We start from the raw sequence: 27,237 nt of genomic DNA on the forward strand, positions 1-27,237 counted from the left end.
TGGAAAAAAAAAATCTACACTAGAACTGGAAATAAAGCATTTCCAGTCCTTTTTTTATATTTTGATCCCAGCCTCAGTTTCCTCACGGGTAGTGTGGGAGGGGAAATTCTTACCTGCCTCCTGGCCCATTCCTTCATGTTGGTCCTGAAGTCTGTTTCTTTTGTGACAGTCAAATTTCTGTAAATGAAAACATGGAGCAGCGTTACCTGTTACAAGGACATGGGCTGGGGTGAGTGGGAGCCCACAAGCCCCAGAAAGGTCAGCCCGAAAGTTAAAGCAAGGCATACGCACGGTCAAAACTCTGAAGACAAATGCTAGTTCAGATAGAGATTTATCAATCAGCACACTTTTATTATTATTTAGCTGGAAATATACTTTTTTCTTTTTAAGACACTTGGAGGTGAGTATCAGAGACCCTCTCCCAGTAGGCATTGCCAGCAAAGGTGGCTGTGAGCGGAGGGGAGCCACCAGCTCACCACTGACACTCCTTCGCACTTGGAACAGGCAGCGCCACCACAAACGAGTCGCAGTGACACTACGCGCTTCCCCCTGTCACACGAGGCACCTGCCAGCAGCCGCCCCGCCACCGCTGCCAGCCCCGGGCAGCCGCAGTTCATGTGCGATTCGGAATTCTTGTATTTTAAGACACGGAACATCCTTAAATGGTCTTCAAGCAAGTAGATGCAGCTTTAAGTAACACATTGTTCTTCTGTGGCTGGTCCATTCCGTGACTGGTGGGTGACAGTCTCCGCACTCGCTGCTGCAGCCTCTCGCCATCGGGCACAGTGCCGGCTGGGGCCGGGGCACAGGCAGGAGGTGCTGGGGATGGGTGCCGGGGCAGAGGAGGCGTCCGGCAGAGCCCAACAGCACCGGTGGCCACGCAGGCCCAGGCCGGGCAACTGGGGCCCAGGTTGTGCCTGAGCCGTGGGAGAGCGTCCACCCTCATCCCGTGAATCAGCAACTTCTTCGGGGGGGATGGGGGGTTACAAAGCTTTGGTGGATAAAGGCTCCGGTTCCAGATGCAGGCTGCTGCAAGTTTGCACATCTTCCTAACCTTCCTTAAAAAAACAAGAAAAAGAAAAATACTGTTTGCAAGTCGATGCTGGTTTAAAAATGCACTGTTTACCACCATTCTGATTTCATCTGAACGACTCATGTGGCTTTAAGAACAATCAGCATTTTTCCACCATGATTTAAGAACAAATAATTAAAGTCATCCCAGATGGGCTTGTAAAAATTAAAAGTACATCAGCTAACTTAAATGCTTCACCCTGTTCTTTGTAATAACACTATCCACCCTCCATCCCACTGCTGTTTGTCAGAGTTTCTTCTCTACCAGCTGCGAGTACAGCCCAGCTGCCGGGATACTCCCAGAACACACTTTTGTTGATTTTGGCTCCTCTATTCTATCACTGATCAGCTTTTTTCAGTTGCTTTTTACATTCTCCCTAGGGACACCTCTGACAGATCCAAGATGAGTCTGGCACTGCCAGATCTCCCTTCACTTCCTGGTTTTGCCACAAAATTCCAGGGTGACCGGGGCTGCTCATGGGGCCTCGGGCCAACGGGAGCTTCAACACCTGAGGTATTGGACAAACGGAACGACGTGGACAACTCCGTCTGCTCTGGCTGATTTCAGACTATAATGTAATTTCTTTCCCTCGTTGCCAGACCAGAAGTCAGGCTTTCCCTTTGCAGTCACATTTCAGTCTTTCCTTTTATTCCTCACTGCAACAATTCACATTAGTTAAAGATTTGAACAACCCCACATAATCATTATAGTGCAGCACTAAGAGTAAATTCATAAAATGTAATTGGAAAGAGAGAACAACATGAGAAATAAGTAACCCTAAGAGTCAAATCATTTTCTTCCAAAAGTGGTTGAGGCAATCTAAGGAAAACCAAAACAAAACGCTCCACGACTCCCCCAAGCTTTATTAACTAAACAGTTGTCCATTAAAGAGACCAAATATTTCACAGCATTAGTCTTTGGATTAATGTTAAATCGATATGCACTAACACAATAGGGCAATAGTTACCATGGTGAATAATTCTATATTTATTTTCAAGCAAGACTTATTTCTAACAATTCCAGACATGGTTTCCACTTTCTGGTGACTAACCTCTTAGGTTAAGTTTATTTTTTTTAACTGTTTGGTACCAGAAATGCGAGTTTTCTCCCAGACAATTGGAGCCCAACCCCTGCTGCAGCAGGAGAACAACGCTGGGCAGGGAGGCGGATGCTCACCAGCTTTAGCTAAGGGCTTGTTTGCCTCTGAAAGTCACTACAGCTACGTCTCAGGCGTGATTTAAAGTCTGTGAGATATTGCGGATTAAGTCTTCGGCAGACGAGCCCTCACCCTTGTTCGGAACGGCAGAAGCATCTTCCTTCCGAGACCTCATCCCATCTGCTAAGAGTCACCCAGCGACCAACAGCCTCAACCAACATCCCACCCAAAAGGCTCTGGAACCCCCATCCCTGCCCGCCGCCTCCCAGGTGCTTCCCACCACCTCTGCCCAGCGCCGCCTTCTGCCCCATTCGGGGGGTTTTCTCCCCAGCCGGGACGGCTGAAAAGTCAGCGAGCGTTTGTTTCCCATGAATATTTTTACCGAAGCCACCAGCACGTCACTGCAGCCCATTCCAGCCCGTTCGGGGGCCGATACGGCCCCGCTGGTGCCACCGCGCGGAGCCCGCGCCCTCGCACCTTGCCGGAGCCGCCCGACCCCGGCCCCCCCCGCGGGGAACCGCCGCGGTCCCGGGCCGGCAGACCGGGGCGGCGCGTGGGGACGCGGCAGCGCCCGGGGAAGGGCTTGAACCCGCACGAACGCGAAACGGCACCGAGCCCGCAGCACCGCCGTTCGGGCCGCCCCGGGCGCGCGCGTCGCCTCGCACTTACGCGATGCCGCGCACACCCGCGGACGCACATGTGAGCGCGTGCGCACAAGCGGGGCCGGGGGGGTCACCCACCGCGAACGGGCCGCAATCGGGCGGGCGGCGGGGAGGGCTCTGGCCCTTTAAATCCCCGCGGGAGGTGCCCGGTGTCGCGGAGCGGCGTTACCCCGCCCCCCGGCCTGTAAACGACAATCAGAGGCGGGGGAACCCGCCCCCCGGGCGCGGAGCAGCCAATCAGCGCAGGGAGGCGAGGCGCGCCCGGCCGCGTGGGCTCCAACTCCACGTGGGGCGGGGCCGTGACCGCGCCGTGACCCTGTGCCACGACAAAGGCGCAGCTCGCGCCCCCCCGCGCCGCCGCCTTAAAGGGCCAGGCCTGGGGCAGCGTGCGCCCTGCGCCCGGCGGGGTCCAGGGGTGCCGGCCCGGGCACCATCGCACCGCCTCGCCGCTCAGGCGCTTCGGAGCCGCGGCTGGGCCCGGCCTGCGCCCGTGAACTCGGCCGTTCCCTGCGCGGGGCAGCGGCCGCGCTGCCCGCTCCGAGCCCCGGAGCCCCTGTTCCTTTAGACCCCGGTTATTGCACACCCCGGCCGTGCTGCTCCGCGGCGCCCGGGAGAACACCCACAGGAACGCGCGGGCGTGGGCGCCTGTCGGTCCGTCCGCACACGGACGGTACACGCCGAGGCCGTGCCCGCGGCGTCCGGCGGTGGGCGCTCGGCGCGGCTGAGCCCCCCCCGGCCGCGGCGGGGCCGCTGCCCACGGACAAGGTGCCGCTGAACCCGGGCCCCATCGGCTCGGCCCCGGCGGAGCCGCCGCGGGCCTGGCGGCACATTTGACATCGTCATCGCTGCCTAATAAACCTGTTAACTGGGAAGCTTCAACACCCGAGAGACAGGAAAAGAAACAGGACTGGGGAAGAGGGAGGATCCTGGAACACAAATGCTCCCATAAATGCGTTTTCCGTAAGTCTATTTACTCAGCTGCTGAGATGATTTCAACTGAGTGATTAGTCTTACATGCTAAAACCAAGCCATCCATTCTCATCTCTGATAGTTCAAAATCCTACATCTGGTACTTTATCTGCAGTCTTTTTTCTCCCTTTTGTTTAACAGAGTTTCTGTAGTATTCGATCCCCAGATGCACTATATCATCACAGGTTGGGCTCAGAGGTGAATCACAGATACTAAAATCGGGTGTTTCAATCCCACTTGACTGCAGAAAGCTGAATCCTCCCTCACAAGACTTTGTTTTCTAACACAAAAAAGGCAAAGTTGGTAATTTGAGAGCCTTATTTTCAAAGAGAATGAAAAGAAAATGTTTTAACTTCAGATAAGAACCTTAAAATGTACATTTGACCTTACCTGGTGCCTTGGGGTGCTGTAGCCCCAAACCCAACATGCTGCCTCAGGGGAAGAGGCTCTCTGGGGATACTCTGTTTCCTAACACATATGCCAGGAAAAATAGCGGCATCGAAGACTTCATGTACTGGGTCTGTGTGGCAGGGGTTTGGTAGTGGAGTGTGCGGGGGGAGGGTGGCTACGTGTGTGGCTTCTGTGAGAAGCTGCCAGAAGCTTCCCCTGTGCCTGATAGAGCCAACGCCACCAGCTCCAAGATGGACCCACCGATGGGCACCGCCAAGCCCATCAGTGACAGTGGCAGCACCTCTGGGATAACATGTTTAAGAAGGGGGGAAAAAAATCACGTGACAACAACCAGGAGAGAAACAACTATGTAGAAAACCAAGGTCAGTGAAGAAGGCGGGGAAGAGACGCTCCAGACACCAGAGCAGATATCCCCCTGCAGCCCCTGGTGAAGCCCGTGGTGAAGCAGGCTGTCCCCCTGTGGCCCCCAGAGGTCCACGGTGGAGCAGATATCCCCCTGCAGCCCCTGGAGGACCCCATGCCAGATGTCTGAAGGACGCCGTGACCCCATGGAGAGCCCACTCTGGAGAAGGCTCCTGGCAGGACCTGTGGCCCCATGGAGAGAGGAGCCCACTCTGGAGCAGGGAAGAGCGTGAGGAGTCCCCCCCTGAGGGGGAAGGAGCAGCAGGGACAACGTGTGATGAAGTGACCACAACCCCCATTCCCCATCCATTGCCAATAAGCTCTAGTTTAATTGGAATGTTTAAAAAGCCAAATTTTTGCACTTCTTTCTCAAATCACATGGAGTCTTGCCTGAGCCTGGTACTGCTTGGCACAAAGAGAATTTACAGGCACATCTAATTAAATCATATGAATCAGGGATACTGTATTTTTGAAGTGTTGTTTTTTTTATTGTTGTTATTGCAGTTTTAGATTTCTAATGATTCTAATAATTTGTGAAATTATTAATTTAAGTCTTAAGAGAGAAAACAAAAAATATACATTTTTGGGACTCCAGGGGCCACGGGTGAATCTGATTTTCCAAATGCAAAGAGTTATAATATCAGTTAAAACCTAAAGGCTTCACTTTTGCAAGTCTTTTATGCTAGATTTTATGCAGTTAATACACCGCCAGTGTTTCCAAGGAAACCAATATGCCCTGTTCTCACTGAACCAAATCTCACTATTAAAACAATTAAAAACTTAGTCTGGGTTCCCTGCCTTCCTCCCCCTCTCTCCTTTTGATATTATCGTATGCACTGTAATTAAAAACACGATTGCGATAAATTTTTTTACACATACGTAGGCTACATTGTAAATTACCTAAAGGAAGCTTGACTCCAGAGCATAATAACTGGGACTCAAATACATGGCTACAATTGAGCAAAAACAAATTAACAGGAGTCTTGATGAATCAATTATAGCCACTGCTCATCTCTGAAGGCTGCCGGCCATAGCTGACGGAGAGGAGTTTAATACTCTTGTCAGGCTGTGAAAAATGTGTATTTAGGTATTACATGTAGCTTAGACAAATTCCTGAATCTCAGCTGACTTGGTGTGGTGAGACGGTCCCGGCTGGCGGCAGCTCCGGCTCGACAAAGAAGAAAAGCCAGCTCCCAGTGGCAGCAACACGGCCGGTGACACAGCACCAGCTCTTCGGAAGGAATTCTCCTGATTTTTTCCGCTGGGTGACCAAGCAATGGGTTTTAAGGTCACGGCAGCTACAGAAAGCATCCGTTTCACAATGCTGCTTCCGCAGAGCCGTTGCGCAACTGCACATCCCGACCGCACTAATGCTTCACGAGCCCACAGAAAGGCCGGGAGCCACGGGACAGAGCTGGCCCAAAGCTGGACGCAGGCTGAGGGGGCTCCTGCCTCCTGCTTGGCAGGGACACCCCGCTCCCAGCCTTCAACCGCTGATTCACATACCTGCACCGAAGGCCCAGCTGTGGGAACGGATCAAGGGAGAGGCCCCAACCCCTCCACATGCCCCACGCACTCTGTGACGCTGGAGGGCCTGCAGGAAGAGGGGGTTTGGCAACCCATCACTAATGGCAGGCTTTGAAAATCGGATGGGGTTTTACAGCCAAAGTGCCTCCCTCCGAAGCTGGGTGTCTCAGTGGTACAGACGAGGCAGCTGATGCCCTGCTTTTGAGGAAGTTCCTTGTTCTGCCAGGTTTCTGCGTGTGAGATTTTGGGGGCGCTGGCCTGAGCTGACAGCTGAAATTGGCACCAGAGGCATCTTCCAGGGCTGGAGCCCGGCACAGTCCGGGGCCGGCAGCGCTCAGTCAGCTCCGCCGTGCTGCCTCAGGCCTTCCTGGGTTTGTTTGTATTGACTTAGAGAGCACCATTGCTGTCCTCAGGAGCTGCAAAACAAACGAGAGCCCCGGGTGCCAGCGCAAAGGAGCTTAAAGCCTCGATGCAAACATGCAGTTCAGGCTCTGTGTCCAAAGCGTTTTGGTGGTTTGATCTGAAGAGGCATAAGGACCCAGCCGCGGGGCTTCGGGGTCTGTCTGCCGATGAGAGGGATCTGCGGGTCAAGAGGCTCATGAAAAGAGGGAACCAGCTCCAGGCAGGAGGGGTGAATGCCACCGGGAAGGCAGTCAATGCAGCCCCCGCTCTTTGTTCCCCTGCATTGTGTTCCTGGCTCTGCCTGCTGAATATTGACTCGGCTCTTCTGTTCCCCTTGTGTGTGTGCGCGACTTCCACTCCCGTGACGAGAGGCTGAGCACGAAGAAAGGGAGCAGCCGGCACAGAGGTGTTTCATGTGGATCCAAGAGCTAAATCTGGCCCTGGCTTGCGTGCTCTCCCGGCTCCCCAGGGAGCAGAAGGGAAATGCAGCCAGAGCTGCTTCCTCCGCCATTGTCTGTGCACTTGGACATCCTTCTGCCCACGCTGGTGACGGGCAGGGGATGGGGACGGCATGTCTGAGGAGCTTCCAGTTTGCCTCACGCCTCTGTGCAGGGCCGGATGGTGAAACTGCAGCATGGCCCAGGCTCTGTCTTCCCTCCTCGGGGTTACCTTAGGCATTGGGTTACCCAGAAGATTCAGGGAAATTGATCTCGCTCCTTCACACACATCTTTTAGGGTACGGCATGTTGCCATGTGCTCTTTGCGAATGCAGTTTCCTGTGAAAAAACACCCCAGCCTTGCTAACATCCCACATGTACTGTGATGCATTCCCATTCATACACTTCCCACCGCTCCGACGCACAGCACTGTACAACCAAAGAGACAGAAAGTGCACAGCACGTCTGCACTCAGAAATACTGGATTCTTCCGGTGTGCAGGGGGTGGCTTGGGGTTATTTGAGTGGGTTTCCCCCCTCCCCCTTTTCCAGAAGAGTTTGGAAAATTACTTTCCACCATCTGCCCTGCCAGAGCTAGGAAATATTTGGAATACATTCCATTCTCCTAATGAACAAGCAGCAGCAGGGGTGCTGCAAATAAAAGGGAGAAAATCTTTCTAATGAACAACAAATGAACTAGAAATCACATCTACATAGCTTCAGCTTTTGTTGCCTATAGCTTTAGGGTGATTCATGGAGACAAAAATCAATGAATTTGCCGTAGACCCAGGTCTAGCACGGCATGCAGAAGTCTTGCCGTGACCCAAGCCATATTTGTTTTGGATACAAATACAGACTCTCACTAGCTTCCTTTTCTTTTAATTGAAAAAAAAAAAAATAGGGGAAGAATTTAAGTATGGTTCCTACAACTCTTGTTAACGCTCTTCAAAATGTGTTGAATTTATAGGATACTGTCAAATGCATATTAGTATTCATGACACACATCACGTTTCTTCCAACTGGTATATGGAGCTGTATCTACACTGCTGTTAAAAAAATAATAATGTGCTCAAATGGAAGAAATTAGTGGTTCTTTCTCAGAGGAAAAGGGCCAAAAAGCTCCTCTTGATCCATGCTCTTCAGAGACTGGGGATAGATGCTGCTGAGCATGGCCAGAGGTAAATTTCCAGATCCACCACAGTAGAAATTAAGGCCGCCTCTCAAGTACTGGATGTGCCATTATGAATATGCAATTAGCTGTTCTTCTCTTAAGAGCTTTGCCTGCTGCAAGCCATCCGGACATAAACAAGTTTCCACCCAATGTTTTTGGCGTCAGGAACTTGGACATACCAAGTAGAAAGCTCAGTTCAAGACTCAGATGCTGTGTGAGGCACGGTGTCACCCACCGCAGCTGGCCTTAGCACAGGAGAAGGGGGAAGAATAAGGCATTCAGAGCTGCAACCCCCCATCCTTATTGGCAAAACCTCTGCTCTGATACTGGGACTTTTCCTCACACCTCTTTAATGGCGGACTTATTTTCTTGCACCAGTCCACAAGCTCTACCCCAAAATACTTGAGGAGTGATGAGTGCCAACAGAGAACTCAAATCATCAGCTCCGACGCTGAGGCATCTCTCAGCCCCTCCCTTAAAGGAAAAGCCGCGGGAGCACAGGGAATGTGTCCAGCATTGAGTGTCATCACACTGGCCACAGCAAGCCAGAAGCGGCATTGCCAAGCCAGGCAGATCTGGGCACTAGAACAGGAAAGGTCTGAGTCCTACAAATGTGACCTTCGAAGATACTACTGACATTTTCTGTGCTACCCTGAAATCCTAGATTGATGCCACACATTTCCCCGTCCCCAGAGCACCAAGTTCCTCATGGGAAACATCACCAACAGGTGAGACGGGAAACTACATAGCAAGAAATCCATCTCATCCTCCCCTTGTGGAAGGTTTTGGAAAGTCTGGAGCCCTAGAGACATACATACAGCAACCCAATACATCAGGAACAAAAGCAGTGGCCAGGCAGGCATTGCCCTATAGGTACAACAATACCTGCTCTTCTCTATGCAGTCCCTGTGTCCTTCACTGGGTGCAGGAAGATTGGGATAGAAGGCATTGCACTGGCTTTCCTCTCTGCACCTGGTATTTCCACCTGTTCGTGTGCTGAGGTGCTGATTTTTTGATGTATGCCCTTATTTTCTTGGAGCCCGACTCTGCAATTCCTTCAAGCATTTAACCTGCAAGAAAGTCAGCAGTTTCCCCAACAAGACCTTACATGACCGGGCCTCCTTCTTTAATCCCAACTTCTGCATACAAGTGCACCTTCCTTGCCTTCCATTCCTTGCCGTTTCACCCACCTGAAAGCGCATCCGAATTCAGCATCCCAGACTCATTAAATAGCCACTCGGTTCCCCCTCATTCTGGGTCTCTCACACTGAAGCACACATGAAAAAGAAAAAAAAAAAAAAGAAAAAAGATAAAAGAAACAGAACGTTCCTACAAAAAAGCAATTTCTTGGCTGGCCTTTTTTTTTTTTTTTTAAACTCCCCTCAATATGGCAGGAGATATTTATGTCTGAACAAATCCTTCTCCCTCCCAATCAATGCAGCTTCCCTTGCTTCTGCAGCACAGTCACACTGCTTCTATCAGTCTGTTGCTGTGAAAATTAATGTGACAACACAAAAATGCAACATAATGACTAAAGGTGTGTGAAATAGTCCTGGAGAAATATGAAATGACTTCAAATGCAAGGTATTTCCTTCTTCCCCTTTCTCCCATCCTACAAGCTGCTACAGTTCTGAAAATGGGACAGTTTTCAAATAGGCTATATTTGCAGAGCAAAGATGGATGCTATTTTTATTGCAAATTAGCAGATTTTTTAGCAGATCCAACCTCATTTGCAAGTGAAAGTGACTCTACTTACCATACAGATATAGGTCTTATGTTGGAAACTCATGGAAATTCATGTTTTGAACATACTTACAGAAGAAAAAAATAGACCCTGCCTTTATTTCTGGCTGAGACTACCTCCACTGAAGAAACACCAGCGGGGCAGCGCATATTTGCTAAACCACTACATTATGTGAGCAAGCGGGAGCGAACCTGAAGTAGTTTCTAGCTTGTTCCGTGAACTTCTGGGGGCCTGGGGACTTCAGGGAGTCCACAGAGACATAAGAAAAGGTATTTGACTGTTAGAAGCCTGAAATTTGCTATCCAGGCACCCACATTTCCTCTGAAAAGTTTTGAATGGTCTGTATATTGACAAGGACTGAAAAATCACTACCCTAATATACAGGGCTAGCTAAGGTTGCCCATGGTCTGCTGTGATGTGAAAAATTCAGTGTAGTAAACAGTACGAGGGCAAAACATTCAGTTAACACTTAGTCCTGCAAAAGTTGCCATTTCAGAATGCCAACATTTTTCATTAAATTGGAAAAAAAAAAAATCTAGTGAGTAAGCCAAGAAAAACAGTTGAAAAAAATTAGGGAAATAAAGCACTGCATTTAAGTGCTACTGAATTAAAAGATTTTCAGGGCTTTTTGTTTCAAAATGAGATTTTTCAGTTAAAAGTCAACTTACATCTTGAGAAAGGTGAGCAAATGGTTAAACATCTCCCAAATAAAACAGAAGAATAAGTCATTACATCCCAAACTGTGCCAGTTGTGTCAAGCCCAAACCCACTTCATAAAAATTACTGAGAAAGTAAAATTCAGGGGAGCGAGAGAAAAGACTGTGCACACCTTTAAAACCTTCATACAACATTGGTGCTGGATTCCCAGAAGTGTGATTTTGGATTCAGTTACAGCTCCATCATGAAAATGAACTAAAAAAAAAAAAAAAAAAAAAAAAAACCTTCATTTTAATATCAGCACTGCAAGAAGAAAGCGAAAAATAGGACAGCGGGCAGGGAAAGCCGAGAGCTCAGATTTCAAGCAGTGGAGTCTAATTTAAAGAGCGCAATTTCTACCTGCCCCATTTGCACACGCATTCCTTCCACCTGAAGCCAGGCAGCAGGCGTGAACCTGTCCCTACCTCTCCTGACAGGAGCACAATGGGGAAACCAGCGGTGCGAGTATTCGGGTATGCTAACAAATTCTTTTGGCAGATGCCAGTTTTGCAGTTGTCTGCAACACGAAACAGCAGGAGGCGAGTGGAGCGTCAGCCCTGCTGTTACGTTGCAGCGTGAGGGGCCCAGCTCTTCTTTGCCCCTGTCCCATCCCTATGGGTTTCAGGGTGTACAGCTCCCATTTCCATAATGTCCATTAAAACGACAGATGACATTCCTGAACACTGTTACCATGGACTTCAATGAGACTATTTTCACCATAAGCAAGCTCAAAATCAGAGGTAACATTTTAAAAACACCTAAGTTCATCTTACAAAAATAAGCAAGTACTCAAAGGTAAAGTTGTAAAAAAAGTCTCAGACGCAACATCCCGAACCTCCACTGTTCCGCGAGCTCAAGTCCTCTGTTCATACACGTTTAGCAGCAGGTATTTAACGCGCCGTGTACCTGTCCCACACACCAACTCGCTCCCCTGGGAGCTCCCCTTGGGCTGGCATCATGGTGGCAGCACTTTTAGCAGCCCAGGCTGCGCCGCTACAACAGAAGTTACATTTTGGAAACTGAAAAAAACCCATGCCTCCCCAGTTCACAGTTTTCACAGGCCTTATTTTCCTTAGTATAGGAACAGGGAAGATATTTTCTTATTACTGACAAAAAGATGAGGGTATTCTTTTGTGAGCAGGAGGCATCCTATCATTTGTAGCAGGCATGAATTATTGCAGTGTCTCCATCCAAACAAGCGAACATCTGTATCCCATTTTCACTGGCACTGCGAGATACCTGGCGCAGCCCCAAAAGGGAATGTTTAGCTACAAGTGTTTAAAATATGCAGTAATTTGCTGTTGCGTTATCTTCTGGTATTCTCTGCTTTGGAAAAAAACAAAACAAGAAACTTTATCAGTGAAGTCCTCCCACCGTCTATTTGTCTTGCTCTAGCCCAGAATGAAATGAATCAAGTAGAACAATTTTGAAAGCCTCATTTATTTTCCCTCCTGACGAGTGATGCTTATGGAAGCCAGTTGGAGCGGGGTTCTGCTGAGTATGGGACACTTCATGTCCCTCCCTCCACTTCTGGTGAGGATGTTTCATACAGACACAGGGGTCTGGAAGTTTACTCGACCCCCCCAAGGACAGTATTACTGGGAGAGTGATATTCAGCGATCCAAGAGTGGGAGATTCACCAAAAGAAAGCCTGGTAGCTCTTTTAGTCTGGTATTGCATCCTTAGCTTTTGAAAATATGTCCAAGATCATGTCTCTGTTGAAGGCAAGGTGTGTTTTTACAGCAGATTGGTATCTACAGCTATTAGCCACTCCATATAAAATTCTAGGACAGAAATACTCAGTTTCTAGGGCTTTCAGCTCAGCCCTTACATCTAGATTCTGCTTGGGCACCTCAGATTCATTCTCCAGAGCATCCAAGATGTTAATGTAGTTAAAATCACCCTTTTCTTTTTTCATATTGAAATATCTGTATCTCTTACTTTGAGAGCTGTTCCTTTGCCCCCTCATGGCCCAGCAGAGCACTACTGAACAGATCTTTTTCTCAGCTGCTTGCATTTACCTGGTCACTCTTCTCTGCAATCCCAGGTGGGCGCTCCCCAATTCGGACAGAAGCTCCTTTGGGGTGAACCCCATTTCACTCGCCTCCACTGCCAGTCCTGGTGCTGGAGCCAAGTGAAATGGGATCACCCCAAAGATAAGTCCTCAGCTGCTGCCGCATCCCATCTGCCCAACTCAGAAACTTTCCTTCACCCTCCACCCTACCCCAAGCTTTGAAAAAGTAACAGCTGCCTCCTTTAAACCCTTTCTTAACACTCCCCTCTTTCAATGATTTCTGTATAAAATGGAAAAACAAAGCCTCAGCACTGGTGTGTGCTGTGACTATGGCCCATGCAATATTACTCAGTTTTCCTAATCTTCCACAGCTTCCCATAAAGATTACAGGGAAGGGGATGCCTGTTTTTTCTACACTCATACAAGCATGGAGCAATGGGTCTTCACTCCTTTGAGCTGCTGGAGCTCTTAAATGGTAACTGCTAGCTGTGCCACTGCTACTTTAGTCAGTTCTGGTGGTTGCACCACTGGCTGCCTTTCTACAGCCAGCAAGTGCTCTTGTCAGAGCCCAGTGGCACCACACCATTTGCTCGATGAACTCCTGTAATCTAAGTCACTGTCACCTCAATATTCAGTTACGTTAACACCTTCTCATGTGTGATTCCATCTCCAGTTTAACGCCTGGAATAGGCAAACTGGGCAGACTTCCCCCAGTGGATGAAAAATGTTTGGGTCACTTTTCTTACTGTGTTGCTACAAGTAAAGTCTCTTAGTCCTTCCGCTATGCCGAGAGTGACAAAGCGTGGCTGGCATGCACCTACTGAGGCAGCCGTCCCTGCACGCTCCCTCCGCACATCCCCCTGCCAACTGCACAGGACAAGCCTGGAGCAAATGCCCGTCCCCATGGGAAGATGGGAAAAGTCCTTGATTAACAACTTGGCCTTTCTCCATAGCAGGGAAACTGAGGCACCCGAGGCAGATGACTGCATCTCAATCACAGACGCGAAGAGGGTTTCAGGCAGAGCTGGGTACTGAGTTTTGATCCAAGCTATTTAGACCACACATCATGTCTGATGGCTAAAATGATGGCATTACTACTCTGTTTGGCTCTGGAATAGGAGACAACTAAATGGTAGGAAAATGCCTGTTATTAAATGTCCACAGGGAAGCTCGACTGACAAATAAGAAACAAATTCACCAATATCAGCAAACAGTATGTTGAGCTACAGAAATAAAAATGAAAGAGAAGTAAACAAGTCCGAGTCTCCATAAAGGAACACACTGTTACATCAGTAACTGCCCTGGAAACCCTCTTATCTCAGGGCAAGGCAGGCTTTTGGGGCAGGCTTCAGGAAAGTGACAACAGCTAATCTGCAAACAGCCTTGCTTTCAAGTGTCTTCACTAAGGAAGATATCCCCCAAAATACCTGTATCAATTTAAATTCACCTCACATAACACGGTATTTCATAGAGAGTGCTAAAGTCTCATTACAGCCCCCATGCAAATAAACTTTCACCAGCTCTGGAGGATTCTGGCACGGTGGGCGCAGGATCAGGTCCATCTCCAGCGCTGCTCGCCCAGGTGTTGCCTGTTGTGAACTGTGCTCCCTCAGCTCCTCGCTAGCACAGCATCAAAGGGGAAGGAACGCCACTTCCCTAAATGTGACAGACTATTGCTGCAGGCAGGAGTAACTTGTGCTGTCAGTGTTCAATTAGCACCAAGTTAAACTAAATGTCTTGTGAATATTTCATAACGATCTGCCAGCATCATATCTGAACTCTCTGGCTTTTACCAAGCCATTTCCCTTCCAAAGTGACATGATGTGGAATTAAAGAGGAATGATGAGCCAATCTTGCTTGTTTGAGTATCTGCTCAAGAATCATGCTGTATAACAAAAAAGTAGTAATTAAAAAACCAGTACAAAATACTCCAGCAATAACTGCCACCTAAAATTACCCTTTGATAATAAACTGTCTCTGAACAAACTGAGAGCTTACATAAAGCACAGCTCTTCTTTTTCTGACTGTAAATTTGTTGTAGCTTTCCCCTTTACTGTGTGAGTTACAGGAGCTGATGTAAGCTTTTATATTTCCCATCTTGGTTTTGTGTTGGTTTTTTGTTTGTTTTTTTCCACCAAAAGCACAGGAGTTAAATGGGTTGGAACAGACCTTAAAAGCCAGGGCTAACTAACTTGAAATGCCGACTCTGCAGCAAGCACCCGGTGAGCTGCACAAGCAAGCCAGCCCGTGCAACACCACAGCTCTGAGCGGAGCTCGCTGTGGGATCTAGGGCAGAAAAAGAGATGCACTCACAAATGCAAATACCTCGGTGCTTCAAACCGGCCGCTCAGCAGACATGCAAATCTCAGGGTGGAAATCCGTGGGATCTGCATCACCTGCCTGGGGGTCCTGGGCAATAAGTCACTGGGGAGGTGGCTTCTGGGCCTCGCAGCAGGAAATCTAGAGTGTCCACTGAGCCCTGGCAGGGTGGAAAAGAGCTCCACAAAGCAGAGGCAGTAAAATCTCAGGGGTCCCTGTGCTGATTGCTCAGAGACCCTCACCTCCCCGCACAGAGGGAAAGGTGCCACTGGGCACCAAGAGTCTCTCCCAGACTTTCTGCTGAGGCTGCCAATAAGGAGATCAGTTGGTTCCAACAGTCATGGACCAAAGCCATCAATTCATATCACCTCATCCATCATACACCCAGATGATAAATGATCCTGGGTCTGCACCAGCCCGGGTGGATACTGTGCAAACACAGCCAAATTGCCTAGCTCTGCTTGCCGAGGAGACAGTCCCCTTGACTGATAAAGGACAGGCTAAACGAGAAACTTCTGCTGGCTTGGCTACTTGGGCTGGGATGAACGTCCCAGTGAAGTGCATTTGCACACGCAGAACAAGTGCTGAGACAGGTTTTAAAGTTAACTCGGCAGGTAAAGAGCAATAGTCACTCTGAAATAACCACAGGGACTAAACCATTTCACTTGCGCAATGCTGAGTGGCCCATGGATAGTCTCACCTAGCCACACTGCCTTTAGGTACTGAGTCTCACCGCTACAGATTTTACAGGAAAACAGTTAGCATATATAAGCTATCTGCCCATACAGAAAATAAAAGTTACGCCTCTTGATAATGAAGGCTTAGCAGGAAGAGCCACATGGGAGCTATTCTACAGCACTGAATACGCACAGTTACATGTTGCTGCAACTGTATTGATATAACAGATAAAACTTTCTCAAATAGACAGGATCTGTGTTTTGCCATTTTAAGAATAGTATTATATAGCATAATACATATAAACATACAGCAGCTCCTCACCTCTAGGCTCCCTCCCCCTGGGGCCCCGTCCTTGCCCACTTTGATCACTCACTTTGCCGCTGCAGCCACTGAGGAGCATCGCAGCCACACCACCCACGCCGGCAAGCGGGGGCCGCTGCTGACCCCGCAGAGACCGTCCTCGCTCCGTCTACCTCAGCTGGCACAAGCAGGGGGAGGGACGAGATGCGCAGGCAGCTATGGCCTTCCTCCCCCCGGCCCTGGGGTGGGCACAGGGGGTGCACACCTTGCGGACGCAGTCCCAAGGACGCGTCCCAGCTCCCACATCGCAACAGCGCAGGGGAAGAAGGTCACGGCAGACCCAGCGCTGCAGTAGGCTTGAGAAACCCCTCAGCTGCGCAAAGGGCCAGCAAGGGGACATTTCTCAGAATGGGCAAATGAGTTAAGAGCTCAAATCCAAGTAAAATTTGCACTCACTTCTAAGCTGTTTTGAAAAATAAAACATCTCCCTCTCTTGCTTCAGCCCATTTATTATCAGAAATCTTCCAGTGAAGGGTTCTACAGCAACCAAAAGAGAAAAAATGAACAAATGCCTTATAAAAGGTGAGGGAGCTGCAGGAAGGAGGGGCAGGGAACTCCAGAGAGATTGGAGGCACCTGGGGAGATAGGAACTAGACCTGCAGGAGAAAGCAAGACATAGCGTTATGCTCCTCAGGGCCAGAGCACTGCTGTTAAACCCTACACTAATACATGCTAATTAACCACCCCCCCCCCCCCCCGCCTTTCCAGATAACGAGGGAGTTGGCTTCACTGGAGAGGGGGATTGGCAGGAAGCCCTGTTCTTTTCTTTCCGCTCGCACCTGAGGATCGGCGAGTTGGCTGTGGGGTTAGAGCCCAGCACAGGATGTTTAAAGGCTTCCGTAATTTGTTTAACAGACCTGAAGACCTACTAGCATTTAACTGCTACAGATATAGATGTAATACAAACAGCAAACCAAACCCAAGCATGGCTGGCCTGGAATATTAATACATCCCTCCAAGGGCAATGGAAACAGGGAAGCGCCCGTGGATTGCATACACGGGGGAATTTGGCCGTGGGCAGGCAGCCTCATTAACAGCATAATGCCCTGACCATTCTGAGTTACAAATACTGACATTTACTCTCCCCAAATGGCTGAACTAATTTACTGATAGTGGTGGTGGCATCCTTCCAGCAGACGGGACTGGTATGTTTTGTACATGGACCTGTTGGGGTTTTTGACACAGCCACTTGTCTGAGTGCCAGCATCTGAAAAACAACTCAGGAGGCCTTTTATGGCTCCAAACTTCAGGCTTTTGTGACCCTTTCCATTTTTTTCTGTTAGACAATCACAAAGAAAGGGAGGACTAGTGAAGTCGGGGCAGATAAGTCGTGGAATACATTTCCCTGATTCCGTGTTCAGCTGTATAACTGTTGCCAGACTAAATTCAAGGATGTGCTTTAAAATGCAAAAATATATTAGTAACGCTCATCTATGAAAATAATGATTATGGGAAAGGGATTTGTTTGTAAGCCTTAAAGAGAAAACACAATTCATCCCATATTTTCCTGTGGAAAAGTCCCATATGAATTGAATCTTGCCCCTGGAGTTTCAGCTTTCCAGGGGCTGGAAAAGTCCCAAAGTCGCCAGAGCTTTTCCGACCCACCCAGTTCCACTAGCTTTTAGCAGGTTGTTAGAAATAATCAGGAGGTTGTAAAAATAATATTTCTGACTTGATTAACATGATGTTCCACTTAGCCACTCGTGGCTGTTGTTCTTTGTCCTTGATAATCAACGGATAGAGGCTGATACTGAGTGTGTGAGTGCTAACCACCAGATTGTACGTCAGCCTCAGCCCCCCGCAGCAAAGGGAGTGAGAAAAAAGAGCAAGGAAAGGGACCCAAGAGGAGGGTCACGGGATAAGGAATTGTACAGCTTTACCAGAGGGAGCAGCACATGTGTAACTGCTCCCATAAAGAGAGGGTCCCAGCAGGACAGGGAATGAAGGGCTTTTCTACTGTTCCCTTGTATATCTGTCGAAGTTACTCATCCATCATCAGGTACAGGTAGGAGTGTGACAGTCACTGGGTTAAGGGCCCTCAAAGTCTGCGCCCGTGACTTGTCATGGACACTGGGAGACAGCAAAGGTGCTGCAGCACTCACGGGGAGACAAAAGGGTGCCCAGGACTCGCTGCACTGGCGAGACCTGAGACCTGTGCTCGGGCACCACAGAGGGCTGAATTAACTCCTGCTTCTCTGCGCTCGGAGATCCCCGTCAGCACCGTGTGTTCCTCACCGCTGCAGGTGTCCCTACACCAAGCCCAGCTTTCCTGCCAGAAGCGTTGTACTGGCTCCCACGGGCTCTCCAGCGGCAGGCACTGCCTGTACGGCGAGGTGGGGACGCCCCTGGCACTCCTTGCAGCTCTCTGGGGTTGAAAGCCATGGAAAAGACCAATTTTTGTAAGTAGTATAGTTCACCTGGTGCCTCCAGGTTTCTGTGAGATGTTTTATTGCATTAGTGTTGTCAAATGGTGACATTTCAGAGTGTAAGTCATAGGGTTGTTGTTAATGCCAATTTAATGGTGCTAAAATGATTAAATATGGCAGGCTTTTAAATAATGAGGTACATAAAAGGTGTTAATAACCTCTTAAGTGCTTTAATAATATTCTGTGCTATCATAAAATGTTAGTAATTGGACCTCTTAACTTTCATCTGCCATAAAGTAAGGAAAGAAAAAAATCTCGACAGAGGCACTGAATGGCTGAAAATTTTGCTTAAATAAAAGAAAAAATTGAACAATGGTAAAACTATTTGTTTAAAAAAAAAGAAAAAGAAAGAAAGAAAGAATTAACTGGAAAGCCCAACGGAACATGCATTTTAATATCATGCAAATTCTTAGCATTTCCAAAAAATGTCTTTGGTATAAGGTACTGCAAGAACAAAGGATCCCAATAAAGGCACGATGGCTCACTGCTAAACCCAACATCAGATGGGCTGCTTGGTCTGACAAACCCCTATGTTACTTGTATGAGTTCGAAATGGCACCTTACTTGTAGGTAACAGACCTAAACTGAGCCTGGGCTACGCCTGCAGACTGTGCAGCTGAACAGAGCTTGCTTCTTACACTGGTTCCTAACAGTTGGATCTGCTCCTGCAATGGGACATAGATCATAGAGTCATACAATAGTTTGGGTTGGAAGGCACCTTTAGAGGTCACCTAGTCCACCCCCCCTGCAATGAGGTCTGTAAAATCCCCTCCAGGCTACTGCTTAAATCCCACCCAGAAAATAACTAGAGGAGCTATAGCAGTGTCCATAAAATGTACTGACACTGGGCTGGTATTGCCTTGAGACTCAGCAGGCTCCCCAGCATCATTTCCAGTAATGTTCTTTAGGTCTCTCCCTCCTAAATACCAATCCAACCCAAACAAATTATTGTGAAAAACCTGTATCAGCAAAATCATTTTCATTAATGGAGATACGCAGGTTCCTGATTCAATGGCTCCCCTAGGGAAACCCTTTTAAGGTCTTCCCAGCTACTGCCTTATGTGCTTTGCTTTGCTTTGCTTTTTCGCTTGTCAACATGGGCACCCAGTTCATTTTAAGAACAGGTGCTCTGAAATTACTCTAAAAAACAATCTCCGAATTTTGGGGCTTACCATGTAACAGGTAGTGTAACAGAACACTTCTGAGCCATGCCAGCCTGTCTCTGTGAAATGTGGATAGCTGGGATTTTTACCAGCCCTCTATTTATAACGTCGCATCACGCAGGCAGGGAGCAAGAGCAGAAGCACGTGAGCGAGGCAACCAATTGCTCAGCAGAAACAACAGTAGGAAACAGCAGAAGCCAGGAGTTTGCCCATAGGCACTGAAAAAATTTAGAACGAGCAAATCGATTTTGAGTAGTCTAAATTTGCTTGGAGATAAATCAGGAACAGAACAAATGCTCTATCTAACAGAGAAATGATTCACCAAGTACAGTGTTCCTAGATCCATGCAGAAGGCTCTTGGCTGCTGTGAATACTGGCTCTTTTTTGTTTTTTTGGTTGTTTGGGGTTTTTTTTGGCTTTATGTCGCTGACAAGACCATTACTATTTTCTTGTTACGGGTTAGTGCCGATCCCATTGAAGTCAATGACAAATTGTCCATTAGCTCCGATGAAGGACTTGGCCTCATAAAAGCAATTATTCATCCATACATAAAGTACTTCCTTGACTCTTGTATTTAAGAGCGAGAGTCTGCTACCCACTCATCAGCATCTCTCTCCAACACAGCTACAATTTGCAAAGTTCCTCCACGTTCCACTGCAGGCCCCAGCATCCCAGAACTGGATCATATTTCCTCTTACCGAGATGCTTTTTTGGTTCATTCGATGTGCCCATTATTTGAGAACCATCTCTCCTTTTGTCCATTAGGTAAATTCTGGATGAGTTTATTATTCTGGTTTGGTTTGTAACAATCCCTCTGGATCCATCTTTATGTTTATTAGGATTATAGAAATGCAATCTAATTTGTGCTAAAGTATACAAATTCAGCTCCCCTATGATCTGTGCTTTTCAACATGCCATTACTATGTCTGCAACGCAGCTCTAACCTACGCACGTTAGCGGGAGTAGCACTGGGGGGGTACGGGCCAAGCAGGGAACCCCACTGAGGCGAATACCTGAGCGCTGGAGAGCCTCGGCACCAGAAGCGAAACCAACTGGTTTATAAACAGTTCTTTTTAATTCCTTTTCAACTCCCCATGAAATACTCATTTTTTCAGCTTGACTGGAAATCATCAGCCTCCTTTTGTGGCTGTAAGTGCAATCTATATTTTGAACAATGTTCCTGGAATGTCAAAAGATGTGCAAAGCCAAAGAGATGCTCATGGGCTTTTTTAAACTCATTCTCTATGGTTTTTTGTGTCTGTACACTAGTTCAGATTGTAGCTAGTCCAAGTGTCTGCCTTGGTTTTGCTTGCAAAGCTCTGTGCACATCTTCAGCAACATGAAGAAACGCAGCCAAACCAGACACACTGATAGCTAACAATGATTGGTTTCTGGTGTTGATTGGGTAAGTTAATTAAGAGCAGAAGTTATTTTGCTAGGATAGGTTAAAAAAATACAGAGAAGGTGTTTAATTTTGTGATTCAATAGCTTCGGTTTCTGGAGAAGAATCTCCAGACATTAAACTGTGCTTCAGGGTGGCTCTCACATGGCGGCGGAAACCTTGCCATGGCACTGACACTTACAGTTCCTTCCTGATGTCACCCCTGAACTTTCAAGGGTTCAAGGGTTCCCTGTTTGAGCTTTGTCCCCCACATTTTGCCTGGCACTCCCCACTCAAGAAGAGGCAAACACACAGGAAAAAAAAGGCTTTTCACCCTTCGTTACAGCAGGATGCCCGCAGTGGGGATGGCGAGAGCAGGAGGAGGTCCCCCCTGGGCCACCGGCAGCCCCTGGGCCATTCCTTGAGCCAGGAGAGATGCCAGGTCAGTGGTGCTGCCACGCTGACGGGGCCACCTTGGCCACCTGGGCTCTTTCTTGTCAAGGCTGAGCATCAAGTATTTGGTTTCTCCAAACTCCATACTAACTTCAACCAAGCCTTGTCTTCTTAAAGATTCTCCCAGTACCATTTAATGTTTAATACACCGTGCTCTACACCATGTAAAAGAAGCAGATAAAAAATCAATAAAGTGCTTGCAAAGTTGCTTTGTACCGAGTTCCACAGGCATATTTAGAAACCCTCTCTTCCCTGCCACTCACCTCATGAAGCTATTCTTGGAGAAGAAAAACTGGGATATACTTTGCAGCCAAAAGTAAAGTCATAAAGAAGTTTGCTCACGTTCCTCGACACACGAGATACAGAGTTAATTAAAAATTGTTCTCTGTACAACAGGTTTGTTTCACTGGAAAATGTCACTGATGTAAGGCTGTTCTACTCTTGTTGCCAACTACATTGAATTGACTCCATTATAAGCTTACTCCTCCCCCACCCCCATTACTTTTCTTCCAATAATAAACCAGAGAGATCTTAGATCCCACTTTTTATTGGAAAAGGTGCATTAGGATTAGCTGAGTTGGAGCACCCATTTTATGCCCCTCCAGTCCCTGTTTATCTGTGGTTCTACAGAAGAAGCAAACACTTGCCCCAGCCCTGCACGTATAAATGAGATATTTGATCCTACAGGCATGGTGCTGTTAAAAGATTTTTAATTATATAAATACATTTTATAAAAAGATTTTGCAGAATAGTTGCCTCTAGCAACTGTAACGATCTTGAAGCTTCATCTTCTAAAAGGAAAGAAAACTCTTGCAGGAGGCTAGTGCATTACATAAAAATGAAAGATGGTATTACAGAATTAATAGGAAGGGGCCAGTGGAAATGTAGTCCCACTCCTGGAAAAGGGAGTTTGCTTCGTTACTGACTTTAAACTGTACATGGACTTGTGCTCTAATTTTTCCAGCCAGATTGCCAAGTCTCAGCCACGGGCTGGAGGACAAGCTGGACCGGGCTGGAGGGAGATGCTGTGAGTGCTCTCTTTCCATAGCTGACGTGCTGCAGAAGGCATCACACAAATGTCAGCCCTGGAGGAAGCACTTGGCTCTCCCTACACTGCCAACCTTGGTGCTTCATGAACTAGCTGGGCCATCCTCATCCAGACACGGCTTAATGTCATCTGTACCCTGCCCTTCGCAGTACAGCCATAGCTCAGCAAGGTTTCCTGAGCTTGCTCTCCTTGCTAGCCAGCCAGCCTGGAAGTATCCCTAAGATCAGGAAAAGATCTGGTAGCTATCCCTCGCTGCCTGAGGATGGGCAACTACTGGAGAACAGACAGCATCTCGCAGGGCAGTGCATTCGCAGGGCACCCAGCTGGGCTAGGCCAGACCTCGTGATCCTACCACCACAGCTGGGAGTCCTAGGAAAGAGTGACATTAAGTTTAGACAAAAGCCTGGTTCATGCCGAGGTGACCGGTGGCTACTTGGATGCCCCTTGTCTCCATCCCGCTTGCAGCCACGGTGAGGCTGCTCTGAACCGCCTCTGAATGCCAGGGGACCTCCCTGCTGCTGGGGTAGGATTACTGTAGGACTTTCCCTCTTCCCCTTGCAGAGCGCAGTGAATGAAGTTTCCCAACATGCCGGCAAGGCGGAGAGTTTCATCCCTGCAGACTCAGTGCAGGATAGCAGCTGGAACGAGAACTTTTACATCCTCACCCCCATACTCAGTATATTTAGCCCTGACCTAGAAAGACCATCCTTTCTAGGGCTGAGTTGTGATTCAGACAGTCTGCTTGCTGAGCAGAGACTGCCAACTGTGCCGAATCATAGCTGATTAGAGGTGGGAGAGAGCCTGAAAAACAATACACCCAGGCAAATGCAGTGGGTTTGGAGCATTTAATGAAAATTATATTTAACACCATTTTGGTGACTTAAAGAAAAATTAAAACAAACAACCCTCACACCTTTCAAAATAACCCTACCTGTCTCTGGTGGGAGAGAAGAGACTGGGAAAGTGTTGCTATTTTAAACCACAGTGGAACAGGGCAAGAAAGAATATATGTATCAATAGATACATACATATAGACACAGGCACAGGCACGTCTCCAGATGAAGGAGGGGACGCTTTTTCTGAGAAAGGAAGGATGTCCAGAGAGGCAGACACTTTCTTGCAATTTAGGGGAAATTCTATCTTGAAGCAAAACACATCCTATCATGACTAAGGGGAAACAAGAGCAAAAGAAAAAAAGTACGAGAAGACATCTGGAAACATGTAAAATGCTCATACAGAAACGTCTGCTGTCAGGCCAAAACACGTCCCATCAGCACAGTGTGGGACGGTGCTGGCATCCCACAGGCAGTTATCCTCTGCCTGCAGCCGCGCTCAGGTTATCGCCTGGGATCTGAAGGAGAAATCTTATCTCTAACCCTGTGAGAAAATAAGAGGAGGTACACATAGTTCTTATAAAGTAGTAATACAGACAGGGAGTTAAACTGGAAAATACTGCATAGCCCAGTCTGGAGAGAGCAGAAGGGGAGACTAAACAAAACAGTTTAACAAATAATTACAGGTTCTTTATAGGGACTAGAAGTTGTAATCCGCCCTCATCCAATTCTCTTTGCACAGTTTAAAATTACAATGCCAAAGGGATCACAGGGAATCATGAAATAATGTCCTGCATTTGAGTGCAGAGCAGACCGTCTCTGAGGGTTTTAGACAGTCCATTTGATACTCTTTTCATGAAACATTTACCATGTTGTACCAAAGTGTTCACTCCATTGTACCTTAGCAAACACAGCGGACGTGCTGTTACAGTCACTCACATGTGCAGGATGTTTGCAGCCATTAAAAGAGACGAGAAGAAAACCTGCCCTGGATACGTTCTCCTGGATTTGAATTCAGTTAAGTGTGGGCATTGAATATTATCTCCATTATAAATTTACCACACCATAAAACATAGTGGGGAATCAGGAAGTAATATCTTGCATTTCAACAAATGCTCCATCTCTGAGAACCTCCACCATCCGCTTGATACACTTGTATGTAGGAGTACAATTTCTAGTCATCTATATTTTTTATCCTAACTGCATGGAGAAGATAGTACTGTGACAGTGGTGCTGGACTGCTGTTTGGGGGACTGTGTATCAGTCACCAGCCCTGTAATAAACTCCCTGACCCCCCCGATAAGTCACAGCCATTTGGTTTCCCACCTGCGGAACAGCCACTGAAGCCTCTGCTCCTCTGCCCCGCTGCCCGGACAGGTACCGCCTTGGTTCCCTGAATGCGTCTAAAGACACAGATGGGGCTTATCTTTGACTGGATTGCAAACAAAAAAGTCAGTCCATGTTCCCACTTTAATTCTAATGTATAGGGAGAACTCTGTATTTTTGTGTGTTTGTTCTTGTGCTTCCCCTCTTCTCCCTTTTCTTTGGAAAACGTTTCTTTGGAAAACGCTCGCTTGCTGGGGGTGGAGCTGGGAAGCTGCCGGGTTCCCAGCCCGATCAGAAGGCGAGGCCTCTCCTGGGCTCTGGGTTCGCCCACTGCCCCCCAGCCTGTGTTGCCGCTCCTCCAGCCCTTGCCACAACCCGGGCCAGCCACGCTGAGGGGCCGGGGGACAGTGCACAGACACCCTTCCTGCTTTACTATGTCCAACGGTGCTTTCATGTTGTTTTCTAAGAGAACAACTTAACTAAAGGAACAGAGTCTTGTCTGGTAGTCAAGAATCAATAAGAATAAGTGCTGATAAGTATTAGTCTAAAAAGAACTCGGTATTTCTGTTTCAGAGGAACTTGAATGTTTGTCAAAAATCTTCCTCAAAAAGGAAAGAGACGTTATCTGAAGTCAAACAAAATATATTGTTTGACTATAAATAAAAGGTTAGGTTTTTTTTTACATTGTAAGTGTTTTTTAAAGATTTCTGAATACTGCTGGAAGAAATTGCAAAATGCCAGTTTGCAATAAATGGAAATGTTTTGCTTATAAACATGTTCAAAAACATTTCAGCTTTTTTATATTTTTGTGTTTTCCTTACACAAATAGTTTGGTAAACTGACGCTGGTTTGGGAAACACTGTAGTATCACCTGCTCTGCACTTTTTGCCCCCCCCCCATGCATTCAGTTCTAATTAGGAAGTTTCTTTTAACAAATTATATAATAAAAGGCTTTGCTTTAAGCACAAGCTTAAGTCAAGTTAAGCACAGACCAACATGAAGAAACTACCAAGAGCTTTGCTGAGCCAGTCTGCAGTCGAGCACCGAGCGAGCGCCTGGGCTGAGTGGCATCCTGGCGCACATGCTGAAAATTGAAAATAAAGCACGAAGAAATAAAAAGAAATTAAGCCTGGCACTTGGAGACTTTGAGCTTTGTTTGTACAGTATGTCAAAGGTGTGTTTTGTATGTTTGAAAAAATCACGTTATTCAGGAGCCTGGAATCGCTCTTCCATCTCCAGCTCTGATGAACAGCAGGGGCGCAGCACGCAGTCCTTTATTCTGAGGGAGCCTTAATCACTCCCCTCCCGAAACTGCTGCTCCATTTGACTGACAGAATTAGAAGCAATCCACATATTGGAGGGGAAAAAAGAAAGGCAGACCTATTTGGTTGTCAGACTGTGGGTGCATACATAAAGCTTTTAGCAAAAAAAGAATGAAAAAAAAAAGAAAAAGTTGTTGCCCTCCTGAATCACATCTATATTAATGATATGAATGACAGGCTTAATGGGAAAATTAGAAATCTTTCTTTCCAGCTTTTCTTTGATTGCCCAACCATATATTTCACCTTCCCAGAGAGCAGTGCCATTAAACGTGCAGCTGACAGACGCGAGCGCTGCAGATAAGCTGCAGCCAGACCGGCCTGAAGGAAGGTGTCCCGTGGGCACCTTCTGTGCCGGACCATGCCATGACACGCCAACCCAACCGATACGGCCCTTTTCTTCTGTACCCCCCTGAGTGGCCGGTCACCATCCCTGTGTGGCAAAGGAGAGGACTGAGAGACTGGAGCACTTCGGAGGGGCTGTGCAGTTGGCCATACAACCCGAGAGTCCGGACGCCCCGGCCATTTGGGACTCCCCACCCCTCGATATTCTGTTCCAGAGGGAATAAGCAGCTCTGTTCTTGTGGCAGAACAATTCTCTGGGGCTGCAACCTGCTGGCAACAGCGTCCAGAGTGACACCAAAGCCTCCAGAGCCCTCAAAGGATGTCCTCTGCATTGGCAGAGCAATAGCGTATCTGTCTCTATGAAGGTGCTTCGGACTGCCAAAGGAAAGCGTAGTGTTGGTTCTGCTCCCCCATGCCATAAACGAGGCTGGCTGTCTCCAGAGCAGCCATAGATCTCTGCATTTCTGCTTTGTTCATTCTCCTATATAGGCTCCAGGGAACATGATGAGGAAGACAGAGAAACCCCAGTGTCTTTCGGGATCACAGACATAGATGTAATCATTTTCAGTTAAAAATAATTCCTTTAAATTTTCCCCAAACCCAAGTTCTGTTTTCCCTGGAGGCGATACATAACTAATACGACTGATAGATCAATTCTGCGTAGTGTGTGTATGCCTGTGTGTATATACAGTTATATACACACATTCATGTTATTCTTCTTCTGTGAAAGACTGTTACAGTAATGTGTAACTGCCTGTGCTCAAACACACTGCAAAGATATGGGTTTTCGTGGTTTTTATTGTCTGTGACCAGTATACTTATGTTTTATAGCAGCCCAATTACAGACAATCCACTTTAAATGCTGACTTGCAGTGCTAAGTTATTCTGCAGGTGAACGAGTAGATATAACATTTCTCTGTGTTC

At 47.6% G+C, this 27,237-nt stretch overlaps 1 long non-coding RNA gene across 5 annotated transcripts in view; it reads right to left on the reverse strand.

The window, feature by feature from the left end:
* The window catches only part of LOC134522265 (uncharacterized), a 302,419-nt gene that overhangs the window by 667 nt on the left and 274,515 nt on the right, over positions 1–27,237 (reverse strand). For 2 of the 5 annotated variants that reach the window (XR_010073012.1, XR_010073014.1), the window contains 4 exons: positions 10,782–10,864; positions 9,399–9,475; positions 9,094–9,278; positions 114–1,058 (listed from right to left, as the gene is read on the reverse strand). This is a non-coding gene — a long non-coding RNA (uncharacterized LOC134522265). Of the gene's footprint in view, positions 1–113; positions 1,059–2,897; positions 4,735–9,093; positions 9,279–9,398; positions 9,476–10,781; positions 10,865–27,237 lie in introns of those variants that run through there. The other 3 variants (XR_010073011.1, XR_010073013.1, XR_010073010.1) reach the window with 2 other exon arrangements.

This window comes from Chroicocephalus ridibundus, chromosome 12 (genome assembly GCF_963924245.1).
Source record: "Chroicocephalus ridibundus chromosome 12, bChrRid1.1, whole genome shotgun sequence".
In the NCBI taxonomy this organism is placed as follows: Eukaryota; Metazoa; Chordata; class Aves; order Charadriiformes; family Laridae; genus Chroicocephalus; species Chroicocephalus ridibundus.